Raw genomic sequence first — 13,867 nt, forward strand, 5'->3', positions numbered from 1 at the left:
TAGAAAATCCTAATCTCAATTTCTTTTAAATAAGCTCATAGACTCTCAAAAGGATTTTCCAACTTAGGGTTTTTGATCCCCACTTGCATATCTGCATCCAATTTCTCTCTTAATTTCTCTCAAATAACTCTCACAAAAATCAATTGATATCTCCATTATCGAATTGATTATTTTCTTCATCCAAGAATCCCCCATGCTTCTCAATTTCACAATCCTCAGCTTCAACTAAACGAAAACGGCCCTATTTATCCAATCAAAATTAGAACCCGAAAATCTGGATGTCACATTAACTATGCCAAACAAGAAGTGCATAGAATGAAGAAATGCAAGCCATTTTCAAACACATCCTTCAAACACTTTTGAGAGTTGAGTGAAAAACAACATTCTCTTAGCACAAGGGATTCATTCACATTGATCGCAAAGATCAAAATGATGAAGGCATCTCCTTCATCAATCTCAAGCATTGCACTAATCTCTTACTACCCCTTTGGGCAGAATAAAGATGATCCTTCAAAGTACCCCTGTCAAGAACGACCCTACATTGGGGCATCATGTGAGGTTATAGTCGTGTTGTAGAACAAAATATTGAGAAAGATTCTATTACTTTTACTTGCATCAATCTTCTTGCGGTAGCTTCAAAGGAATTCTCATAAGAGCTTGACTCATTCCAAGGTAAAGAATAGCATTTCATTCTCTACCCAAACATTGATACCCATTGCTTTAACTAATTCGGGTCTGATTATTCATTTATGAACCTCGAGCGGTGATCATCTCCCTTAACTGGGGCAAGGCATAAGAATTGATAAAATACAATTGATAGTTATGAGAGAATGTGAAAAGTATCTCATAAGTCATAAGAGCTACAAAAGTTCAAAGAGTAAAAAGTTCGACAAAATTATGGGACATGAAAAAATAGTGTGTCTGGTAAAGGCAAGGCTAATGCCTGCCAAGAAAAGAGCCAAAATGCTACATCTTATGTGAAAAAATTATCAAAGTCCCAGTGTTTGTGTAAAAAAAAAAAAATTCATTGCAAGTGCAAAGGAAATTAAAAAAAAAAAAGCAAAGCTCCTATGCAGAAATGATTGGTCATGGGACTTTCGAGATGTGCTGTGTTTCAAAAGACAAATGATTCCAAAAGATCGAGTGACCTAGTCACGATGCAATGATAATCACTAACTCTTAAAAACCCTCTTGAAAATTTTAAGCCTTTCGAGCCTCTCCCAAGCCAACATTACAACCCTCTTCCGAAGTCTCTTCTGATTGGGATGGTTTGAGTGAAGATGAGAATGCCACAAAGAAGCTACAGCTTGAAAGAGTGGACGTAATTATATCTTGTCTTATCTTCCAAATTCCTGACTTGTAAATCTAATGAAGATAGTGACAAATGTTCCTTTATTAGCCACAAAGTGATCATTCTCTTTATGTAAACCCTAACCGAGCCTATATTACAGTCCTTCCAAATACCCTTTTGATTGATAAGACTGTGCTCATCGCGAATGTTTCTGAAGGCCTTTGACATGGATTATGTGAGATACCCTTAGTAATTAGTTACTTCCCATGTGAATAGGTGGGATCAAGCAACCATTTTATCAAGAGTGTATGAGAAACCATTTCTGACTAAGAAGCTCTAGTTTGGCATGCTTAATGAACAAGATTACAATTTTGTACCACATAATACTAATTGACATCGAGTGTTTTTCTAAAGCAGTCGAACTTAACTTGATCAGCTTGTTCAATTAATGCTGTAATATTGCCCATGTGTCTCTTGATAACGTCTTTAATGACATTTGCTCAAGTTGAGTTTGACAGGATTTCTCAATGAAACCATGCAGTTTTCAAGGAGTTAGCGAGTGCCTCCCTAAAACCAAAGGTTCATGATCAGCTTTAAAACATGCTATCTCTAAAGGTTCATGGTCAACCTTAAACCATGTCATCTTCTTATGACCCGGTGGGCTTCTATAGTCTGAAGTTATCCTCTCTTCTTATGACTTGATGGGCTTCTGTAGCCCGAAATCTTCCTCTCTTCTTATGACCCGGTGGGCTTTTGTAGCCCGGAGTCTTCCTCTCTTCTTATGACCCGATGGGCTTCTGTAGCTTGGAGTCTTCCTCTTCTTCTTATGACCTGGTGGGCTTCTGTAGCCCAGAGTCTTCCCTTCTCCTTATGACCCAGTGGGCTTCTGTAGCTCAGAGTCTTCCTTTCTCCTTATACCTGATGGGCTTCTGTTGTCTGGAATCTCTCCCTCTTCTTATGACCTGCTGGGCTTTTCATAGCCCGGAGTCTCTCCCTCATCTTATGACCCGGTGAGCTTTCCATAGCCCGTAGTTCTTCTCTCTCTTCTTATGACTCGGTAGACTTCTGTAGTCCGAAGTCTCTCCCTCTTCTTCCCTTCACTTCAGCATCCCCACGGAGTCGGCTCTAAATCAGGAAAACACAAATCATACCCACGAATCGAAAATGAACAAACACCCGAATGGACGAACAAGAATCGGGGGAGAAATCCAGTAGATCTAGAATAACTAGAGAGAGAGAGTTGATTTGGTAACCCGAGAAACCCTAGGGATCGAACCCAGAGCGAGTGGGATGAAACAAAATGATCTCTTGCTCTTTGCGGAGGCAACGATGCAGAGAGAGACAATAGGAGAAATCAACTCAGCAAAAGCGCATTCCACAAGGGAAGGCTTCTTCTCAAGGAGGTCCACTCACTAGGGATCGAACCGAGAGGGCGTCAGCCTTGTAATCAGCGACCCTGCATGGCGCCTCAAGGGAGAGAGAGAGACGAGGACAATTGGTTGCAAGAGTGGAGGCGATGCGGCGAGAATCAACGAGAGCGAATGTGCGAAGAAGAAACAACCTTCGCGTGGTGGACAATCAGCAGGATAGAAGAAGTGGTCGAGAGAAGGGTAGGGTTTTGTTTTGCATGGGATAAAATTGGACTTTTAATAAAATTTTGAGGGTAAAATGGGCAATCAGCAAAAATTCATTAACCCTCTCACTAGCACCCCGAAAATGCTAGCATTTGGCCAAGTAGCATTCAAATGCTGAACCAAATACCCTTAAATTTTTCCCAATGAGCTTTGGGGGCTCAAAGCCCTTTTGTAGGTTAGCCCAAAAAAAAAAAACAACTTCTTCTTTTGTTTTCTTGGTCTTGAACGAAACTTGAAGAAACTAAACGCTGAAAACGCCCCATATGTTGCCTTGTGAGTTGACTAGGAGAAGCATGAGGATGGCTGCCGCCAACCACGGTGGGCGGTGGAGGCGTGACCGGCCATCGTTGGTGACATAGCCCACGACGGAGGGGTACTATCTGGGGCGGCTCCCTCTCTTATTCGACATCATAGTTTTCTCTTTCTTTATTATTTTTTATTTATTATTTATTTTTTATTTTTTAATATTTCTTTAGCTAATAACCTTTTTAAGCTTAACTGGGTTAGAAGTGAGTTTGTCTTTAGACCCACTAAGATTCATATCTAGTTGGGTTTTGCCTCTCATATTGGAAACCCACTTTAATGCGTTTTGAAATTTTCAGACAACCCATATTTGACGTAGCTCATTGAATTTGAGTTAAAAAAAAATTGATATTGAACCCAATTTGTCAGCACTATATATATTTAAAAACAATACATGACGCTAGCCCACATTAGTACTATAAGACAACATTTATGCCCCTAAACTCTTAAGGACAATCTGACATTACAATTTTTCTTCTCCTCTTTCTCACCTCACTCTCACATACATTTGAGAAATTATTGAGTAAACTTTAAACGTGTACTAAATCAAATTGGAACTGATGATTCACCATTTTTAATGGTCCAAATTTAGTTTAGTAAAATATATCAAGCTCATGGATAATTGCTCCACACTTTAACATCCCAAAGATAACTAAACATAATTTCTCAACCTCGCTGGCCTGTACGCTCTTCTGCCTGTTGCACGCACATATGCTCATTTAACAGAGAGCCGAACTTATTATGGAGGACAGGACCACAAATTTTAGGAGCAAAACGTGTTCCCCATGGGACAACTTTTTTGTTGTTGTTTTGTCCAGTTACGTGGAAGCCCTAAAATTTTCAATGTTTTGTTAAGGATGAAAATGGACAAGAATATAAGCTGATTTTTTTAAATATTTTGCTGATTTAAGAATTGGCAATGTTTAATTGTGATGAACTCTCCAATGGATATCCATCAATGCATGTTACATCGTGGACTTATGCCAGATATTAAGCAATCCATTAGGGTTCTGGAGTTTTGTTGAAAATGGAAAGTAAGAACTAATTATTCATATTACAAAAACCGAATTGAAAAAACCTAGATATATGCCCATTTCCTTCATTTGTTCTCTTTTTGGTTTCTTTACATTAAAAAATTAAAAATTTACATGAGATGAAATAGTTTTAACCAATTTAGGATTTTTTTTTTTCGAAACCGAAGTATGCACATCATAATTCCGAATGAGTGAAGCGACTTATAAATTAGATATCTGACTATGCTTTTTGATGTATTAGAGTTCTTGTGCTTTTTATGCAGATGTGTTCGCATACTTCAATGATAAGGGAAAAGGTTTTGTTATGAAACTAGAGGGAAACATCAAGGGTATGATGGAATTATACGAAGCGTCACAAGTGAGCACGGAAGGAGAGGATATACTCGACGAAGCCGAATGCTTAAGTAGCAAGTGTCTCAATGCATTGTTGGCATGTGATCTTGATCATGAACAAGTGAGAATGATAGAAAGTACATTACAATATCCATATCGCAAGAGCTTCGCAAGATTGCTAGCTCCTCAAAGTTTTGTAAATGATATGCCAAGCACGAACTCATGGATGGAAGACTTGCTGGAAGTGGCCAACAGAAAGCGAAGAATTGATCAATTTGTACACCAGAAGGAGATTCACCAAATTAATAAGTAACTAATTAACTACTTACGCAAAGTTATGCTCAATTGAAGGACTATAAATGACCAACATATGATAATAGGCAAAATCTTAATAAGTGGCCCTAATACAAGTAAATCAATGCATAAATAAGATGCTATATTTAAACTTATATATTTAAGGAGTTGGTATTTAGGTTCAGATTAATATCAAACTCACAAATCACAGTTTGAGGCATGACTTAAACCAGTTTCACCAAAAACCATAAGGAAAATGAAGGACTCTATATCTCCATTTTCTCAAATCTCTATGTCATGAGATCAATAGAATTTTCAAAAGTAAAATTTGTTTCATTTAAATGAGTATACTATTATGTAATGTTGCTTTAGTTTTTCCTCATGCGTATCCTATATTCCAGGTGGTGGAAAGAGTTGGGATTGGGAGAGGAGATGAAGTTTGCTAGAGACCAGCCACTAAAATGGTACATGTAGTCCATGGCAATTCTCACAGATCCAAGCTTGGCTAAGCTTAGGGTTGAGCTCATTAAGCCCATCTCTCTCGTGTACATTATTGATGACATATTTGATGTCCATGGCGCAGTTGACGAACTAATTCTCTTTACAGAAGTCATTAATAGGTATACAGTTGAAGATATCCCTTTTTACCTATTATGTGCAACTATTACATCCCAAAAAAAAAAAAAAAAACTACATTCCACAATTATGTTATGTTGACAATTTAAATATTTCTTGCAATTTTTTCCTTTAGATGGGATAATGCGTGTGCTAAGCAGCTTCCAGAGTACATGAAAAAATGCTTCAAGGTTCTCAATGATATTGCCAATGATTTTGGCAAAATCATCTTCGAGAAGCATGGATGGAACCCCACAAGATTCTTGAAACAGATGGTATAAATATAAAATTATTATTAATAAGAACCTCTATTCGCAACAATGTTGCTATCTCCCATCTCAACTCTAAATGAACGCGACTTAATTGGAGATTCACAGCACTGAACCAAAACTCAACCTTGATCATATCCTCGTCCCCTTTTCCACTCTTTGTCTCAGCACCCTCCAATATTTTGGTCATCATTTTGAAGTTTGTGTTCACTTCTTCATATTAAAGCCACAAAAACCAATTGCCGGCTTATCATCGTCGAGTTTCATTCAATCTTTTATAGAATTCCTTATAATGCCATACACGGAAATATCACCAATTGGATTAAGCTGCAACCGTCCGTCCGTCCCTCCCGCCCTCTCCCATACACACTCACACACAAATCTTTTCTTTTTTTTTGGCATTATAACATTGACCTCACTTGTAATTCTGGATTTCCATGATGCAGGATAATTCTGGGATCAAACATGAAGAAAAAGTAAAGAGCATTATAGGTTTTCTGAATAATGTGGTGAGTGAGCCCGTAAAAAGTTTGATCATTGTCGACATGATTCAGCAGTTAGGAATCAAATCCCTATTCCAAGAACAGATCAAAGCCATTCTACAGTGGCAATACACATATTTTACCTCTTTGAATCATGGCAAAGATGATGTCTATGAGATTGCTCTCTGATTTCGACTTCTTCGGCAAGAAGGTTATTATGTGCCTGCAGGTTTGTTACCCATGAGTTTCAAGTCGATTGCGATAGCAAAATAAAATGTTGCTGTTGAACCGTAACAACAGAAGACATATATTTGTTTTTGTTTTGACTAGTCAAGTGGAAGCCCCAAATATATATATATATATATATATATATATATATTGTGAAGGATGAAAATGGAAAAGAATATAAGCTGATCTTTTGAATTTTTTGTTGACTTAAGAATTGGAAATGTTTAATTGAGATGACCTTTCCAATGGGTATCTATCAATGCATATTACATGCGAGAACTTATGCCAAATATTAAGCAAGTCATTAATTTTCTAAAGTTATTTTTAAAATGGAAAGTAAGAACTTGGAGGGAATCTTGTCTAATCTAATCATTCATATTACAGAAACCAAAATGATAAAACCTAGATTTTTCAGTTGATTTGTCCATTTCTTCCATTTTTTCTCCTTTTAATTTTCTTTACATTAAAAAATTAAAAATTTAACATATGATGAAATATTTTGACCAATTTAGTACTCTTTTTTCTCATATCATAATTTTGAATGATGCAACTTATAAATTATATAGCAGACTATACTTTTCGATGTACTACTATCCCTATGCTTTTTATGCAGATGTGTTCGAATACTTCAAGGATAAGGGAAAAGGTTTTATTATGAAGCTGGAAGGAAACGTTAAGGGAATGATGGAATTATATGAAGCATCACAAATGAGCATAGAAGGAGAGGATATACTCGACAAAGCCGAATGCTTTAGCAGCAGGTGTCTCAACGAATTGTTGACATGTGATCTTGTGGCATCCTAAAATCTCGTGACAACATCTAGCGTACCATGAACCATGATTAGGTAATGGAAGTGCCGTTTGATTTTGTATTAGCCATTGAGTTAATGAATTTCAATTAATTTAAGGCCGAGCATTGTAAATGATGATTGTTGGGTGGAGATGTGTCTACAAGTGACCCAAGAATTTTGTGAAGATGCAAATTGATATAGAAATCTTATTCTTGGTGGTGCACTTTATAAGTAGAATTTTATTGATTTGAATTATAAAGTTTTGTGGGCTTATAAGTTGAAATTAGGTGTTTATTTAAATAAGGGTTAAATAAGAATAGGACTAGGAGAGGGTGGGCTGATTTTTAGGCCCAAAGACCATCCAACCAGCGCACGCCAGCCCCCTATTTGACCAGCCCATGAAGGCCCAAGACCGGCCTAGCATTGAAGCCTATAAGCCTTGCATGTAAATTGCCAAATGGCATGGAGGAGAAGCCAAGTGTGACTGGTGTGACTGCCTCCATTGGCTTCCTTGGCTAGCTTCATGCAATCAAATGATTGCAAATGATTGTAGGGGAAGAAAACTAAAGAGAGGGAGGCGGATTGATGAAGGGGAATCGACCGAGAGAGAGAGAGAGAGAGAGAGAGAGAGAGAGAGAGAGAGAGAGAGAGAGAGTGTGTGTGTGTGTGTGCGCGCGCGCGCGCGCGCGCGTGTGTGTGTGTGTGTCGTCTGAGAGAGAGGAAGAGGGAAAGAGAGGAAGCGAGCGTGCGAGAGGAAGGAGGAGGATCGTCCGCCTAGCTTGCCGCCGTCTGTTCGCCGCTTTGCCCGCCATCTTTGTTGCTGTTTGTGCTTGAGTTTAAGGCAAGTAGAGTCCTAAAACCTACCATTTGTATTGCTGTGATGTGTGTGTAGAAGATGGTGAATGTTGGTTGCGGTAGATGTCATGAAAAGTTGAAGTTACGGGGAGAAATTCGTTGGTCTAGCATGCTGTTTCTGGAAAGACCAGTCCGACCATCCATGCGATTGTGTGCTGCATGCGACTTTTTAGTTGGAATCTTGTTTCGATTTCTTCATAAAAGTTGTAGAGAACACCTTCAGAAACAATATACTGAAATTTGAGGCAAAACTAACAAGTATTGGTTAGTGAAATGATTTTTCTTTGGAGAAATTAGATCTGGAATTTGTTGATCTGGAATTTGTTGTGCTGACCTTTGGACATTTCGTGGTCTGTAAAGTAACTTTCTTGTAAAAATATCACTTTGATCTCTTAATGAAAGTTGTAATGTACTTCCTGAGGTAGAACATGTCGAAAATTTAGAGGAAATGAACAAAAATAGGTCAGTGAAATCGTTGTTCTTTGCAGACACTGGATCTGGGGAAAAACGCTACCTTGACCTAGTATGATTTCGTGATTTTTATAAAATCATACAGTTAAAATTTGTATCGTGTTTCCTTAATGAAAGTTGTAGGTAATATCTAAGGAATAACATACTGAACATTTAGAAGAAATGAACATATGTAGGTCAGTGAAATGAGTTTCGTTTGGAAGATGGATAATCTGGGAAAAGATGACACTGAGAACAGGGAGAGAGAATTGTCTATATCTATTAACCTAGAACGATTTGGGTTTTCATTTCTTCATGACATATTTACCTCTAGGACTTATCTATAATATATCAAAATTTCATAATTTTTGGAGTTCATTTGGATATTTAATTTAAATTTCTTCCGAAACTGTGCAAGTTGAAATATTGAAGTTTTGAAAATTGTGATGCATGGACCGTGCAGTTTTGTGTGAGGTTCTTTTGGTATGATGTTATTCATGAGATATCTGCCTTTAGGTCTCGTCTATAATGTGTCAAGTTTCAGAATTTATTAATGTCATTTACTAATTTTTCTGGAGTTTTAATTAGAGGAATGCATCTGATTTATTCGAAAAATTGATGTGTTTTGAAAAATAAATGAAATTATCCATGTGACGAAATACTTTGAGTGGTTGATTTTGCTGCATATGTGATGGCATATGGCACGTTATATGGCATGAAAAGTTGATTGAGACCCTTGATATTGTTGCATCAAATGCCATGTTGAAATTGAGATACATGTATAAATGTAAATTGAGATAGTAACAAGACCGTCGGAGGTGTGGCCAACGATGCCTCGGGAGTTTTGAGATGCCTGGAATGTGGGGGTGCTGGAAGCCTCGGAGGTGTGTGCCGGGGGGATACCTCGTGATGCCAGTTGGGGTATGAGATGCCCGAAATGTGGGGGTGTCAGATGCCGGGAGTGTGTGTGCCAGATGTCCTTGGGAGTTTCGAGATGCCTAGCATGTGGAGGTGCGGAAGCCTCGGAGGTGTGTGCCGGGGGGATACCTCGTGATGCCAGTTGAGGTACGAGATGCCTAGAATGTGGGGGTGCCGGATGCCCGGAGGTGTGTGCTGGAGGTTCCTTGTGATGCCAGATTGGACACGAGCGATAATTGTGGGATGCAAACATTGGTCCCTTGGAAGAAATTGATGTGATCTAATTTAAATATAAAGATTGGAAATTGAATCATGCGCATGGATGTGAACATATGGCATGGTGATATATGCATAAATGCTTGATGATAAGTGCGTGGTGTGATCGGCACATATGGCATAGTGGTATATGCATGAATGCTTGATGATAAATGCATGATGGATGTGTACATATGGCAAGGTGGTATATGCATGAATGCTTGATGATAAGTGCATGGTGGTATATGCACATATGGCATTGTGATATATGCATTGCTACAAGGTAAGTTATGCTTGGATGCATGAATGATATGTGCTTTGTTTATGATGCCTTGATTGTTTTGTTTGATGCATTGAGTAGTTTGGTGGATCTTTACTACTAAGTGGTTGTACTCACCCCTTTTGGGAATTAACATTTCAGATTAGAAAGATGCCTTTGTTGCCGGTTGCACGCGGTACCTACTATTGTTTACCTACTGATGTGGATGTGGAGTGTATTGAGCATGTCTGTGTTGATGCTCCCGGTTTAGTTTTTGTTCAAGTCCGTGTCCTGGTGACGTATGATGTGGGTCGAGCTGATGGCCCGGTTATCCAAGAGTTTTTATCTGTTCATGTTCGACATGATGGAGCGATGTTAGGGATGTTACCACCACCGCCACCCGATGCACCAAATTGGGTATGATGGCGTGTATAGCTGTTGGGAGCTGACACTTTTAGAGACAGCCAACGTTTGTTTGATGGAAGGTTGTACATGTTCGATGTAGGGTCGAGTCCTCTTTTGGGTGGTAGCCAAGTATAGTTAAGAATCTTGGCCTTTTTGTTGTATCGACCTTGATGTCCATCATGAAAATATAAATAAGAGTGAATCGGCTTTATCTTTTCTTATGGTGCGTAGTTGGTGTGCATTGCATTATGGTTATTGGAGGGAGAAATTGTGAGACTTGTTTATGCTTCCGCTAATAAGCTGCGTTGGGATCGTTTTCAAAAAAAAAAAAAAATCTCTAGTCATAGTTATATGAGATCAAGTAATTAAGAGAGAGTACCTGTGGCAACCTCAGGCGAGTCGGGGGTGCCACAAATCTTGATCCCGAACAAGTGAGAATGATAGAAAGTACATTGTGATATCCATATCACAAGAGCTTCACAAGATTGCTAGCTCCTCTAAGTTTTGTAAACGATATGCCTAGCTTGAACTCATGGATCAAAGACTTATTAGAAGTGGCAAATAGAGAGAGAAGAATTGTTCAATCTATGCACCAAAAGGAGAATCACAAATTAATACGTGAGTAACTAATCAATTATTTATGCAAATTTATGCTCAATTGAAGGACGATAGATGATTAACATATAACAAATATGGTCTTTTGACAGTTGGCCCTATTCAAGTCTATCGATGCAGAAATAAGATGCTATATTTATATTTATACACCTATGAAGTTGGCATTTAGGTTTGGACTAATACCAAACTCACAAATCACAGTTTGAGGCATGACTTAAACCAATTTCACTAAAAACTATTTGGAAAATGATAGACCCTAGATCTCCATTTTCTCTAATCTCTATATATGTGAGATCTATGGAATCTTTAAATGAAGAATTTGTTTCATATATATGAGTATACTATTATGTACTCTAGATATAGTATTTCCTCATACGTTTCCTGTATTTCAGGTGGTGGAAAGAGTCTGGATTGGAGAGGAGATGAAGTTTGCTAGAGACCAGCCACTAAAATGGTACTTGTGGTCCATAGCAATTCTCATAGATCCAAGCTTGTCTGAGCTTAGGGTTGAGCTTGTTAAGCCCGTCTCTCTCGTGTACATTATTGATGACATATTTGATGTCCATGGCAAGGTTGATGAGCTAGTTCTCTTTACAAGAGTCATTAAAAGGTATACATATATAGATATCTCATTTTACCTATTATTCGCAACTATTACATAGAAAAGAAAATTGTACATTAGACATTTATATTATGCTGCCAATTTAAATTTTTCTTGCATTCTTTTCCCTTCAGATGCAATGATGCATGTGCTAAGCAGCTTCCAGAGTACATGAAAAAATGCGTCAAGGTTCTCGGTGATATTACAAATGATTTGGCAACATCATTTTTGAGAAGCATGGATGGAACCCCACAGGATTCTTGAAATAGATGGTATTGATATAAAATTATTATTGATAAGAACCTCTGTCCCTAGCCATGTTGCTAACTCCTATTTCAACTCTAAATGAGCATCACCTAATTTGAGATTCACAGCACTGAACTAAAACTCAACCTTCATCATATCCTCATCCCTTTGTCAACTCTTTCTCTCACCACCCTCCAATATTTGGTCATCACTTTGATGACCCAGACCCTAAGGGTGGGTAGCATGGTTGGGATGGAAAGGGAGGTGGTGCTGGCTGGTGACTAGGACCTAAAAGCGGCGAGGTTAAGTGCATGTCTTTTGTCTCACATTGCCAAGGAGAGGAGTACTGGGCTGGTTGATAAGGCTTGAGTTTTTCACTCAGTGTAATATGTTTTAAAGCCATGAGAGCCATCAACCCAAAGTGGACAATGTAATATAGTGTAGCCCTTGGATCCTTACAATCATCGTTGAGTTTCATTCAATCTTTTCTAGAATTCCTTATAATGCCATGCACGGAGATCTTACCTCTGATAGGAATAAGCTGCAACGCTCTCTCTACCCCAACCCCCCAACCCCCCAACCCACCCCCCCCCCTCCCCCCTCCTTCCCCACAAATCTTGGCGAGATCGAGGGGTTTCTGTCAGGATCTTGTAGCCGTGGCCTGGCTTCTTAGAAAGGTCAGTGCAGCATTAAGCTCCCTAACTGGCAGAGAGGGACAGAGAGAACTCCTAGTGATTCGTCATTTACGACTACTAGGAAAGCTCAATAAGCACACGATTTTGATTTATGATTTCTTGTAGATATATCCTTTATCAGTCGGATAACATTTGAAGTTGCAGTGGGCGAATTTGTGCAATGCATTCCTGGTGGAGTTTCAGTGGAACGCTTCTGGGAAAATGCCGAAGGCAGATGATTACTTGAAGAATGGGATTATCACTTCGGGTGTGCCCTTGGTTCTAGCTCACCTGTTCTTTCTAATGGGCCAAAACATTGCCAACCAAAAGTATGGAATCAAAGAAAGAAGAGGTGCCGCTGCCAAATACAATATTCTTAGTCGCTGAAATTCTTCGCCTTTGGGATGACCTCGGATGTGCCCAGGTAAACTACTTATGTTTCGTGCCGGGCAACATTTGGGTTTTAATCAATTTTTGATCATTTCTGTCGTTATTTTATTGATTTAATTGTTTTACTTGGGGGGATTCGATTCCTTGAAGGATGAGAATCAAAATGGCTACGACGGGTCATATGTGGAGTGTTATTTGAGAGAAAATCAAGGCTCTTCGTACCAAAGCGCGAGGGAGCATGTGATGGAGTTGATATCGAAATCGTGGAAGCTGCTCAACAAAGAGTGCCTCTCTCCATGTCCGTTCTCCTGCGCCTTTCCTTGAAGCTTGCGTGAATGCTGCTAAAATGGTTTCATTGATGTACAACTATGAAGACAAGCATGGTCTTGGACTCCTACAAGACCATATGAAGTCGTTGACCTGTGATCACGAGACACTTTAGCATCATTTTTCATGTTTTCTTCTTTCATGCTTGTTGAAACACTTCCATCTACTGTACTGCAGTTCACCTTCGTTTGCATCAAAGTTGCCTTCCTTTTTCTAAGTTGTCTTGTGTTCTGGATAGACATTATTTTTAGTGTTTTCCCCCGATAAGTGGCAACGATATTTGTTTGCATAACCAAATGAAAAAAAAAAAAATGTGAATTTAACGTGTAGGAAAATTTATGCGTGCAAAACATCATAAAATGTAAGAAGATCCTAAAATTTGAAAAGTAGTATGGCATATGTTCATTAAACTATTTAAAATGATAACATCAAAATATTTGGGGGTAAGTGCAATGAAATTCCCAAAACTTGTTATGAATGTGTAATTGAGTTATCAAGCTTTTAATAAGTACAATTAAATCCCAAAAATTATTAAGAAACTGTAATTGGGTCTTAAAACTTTCAAAAGTGTAGAAGTTTTAAGAAATTTTTAGGACTA

At 38.5% G+C, this 13,867-nt stretch overlaps 1 pseudogene; it reads left to right on the forward strand.

Moving 5' to 3' along the window:
- The first annotated feature begins 10,020 nt into the window (after positions 1-10,020).
- LOC139883684 ((3S,6E)-nerolidol synthase 1-like) lies at positions 10,021-13,384 on the forward strand (annotated as a pseudogene).
- Positions 13,385-13,867: the final 483 nt, after the last annotated feature.

This window comes from Rutidosis leptorrhynchoides, unplaced genomic scaffold, assembly GCF_046630445.1.
Source record: "Rutidosis leptorrhynchoides isolate AG116_Rl617_1_P2 unplaced genomic scaffold, CSIRO_AGI_Rlap_v1 contig435, whole genome shotgun sequence".
In the NCBI taxonomy this organism is placed as follows: domain Eukaryota; kingdom Viridiplantae; phylum Streptophyta; class Magnoliopsida; order Asterales; family Asteraceae; genus Rutidosis; species Rutidosis leptorrhynchoides.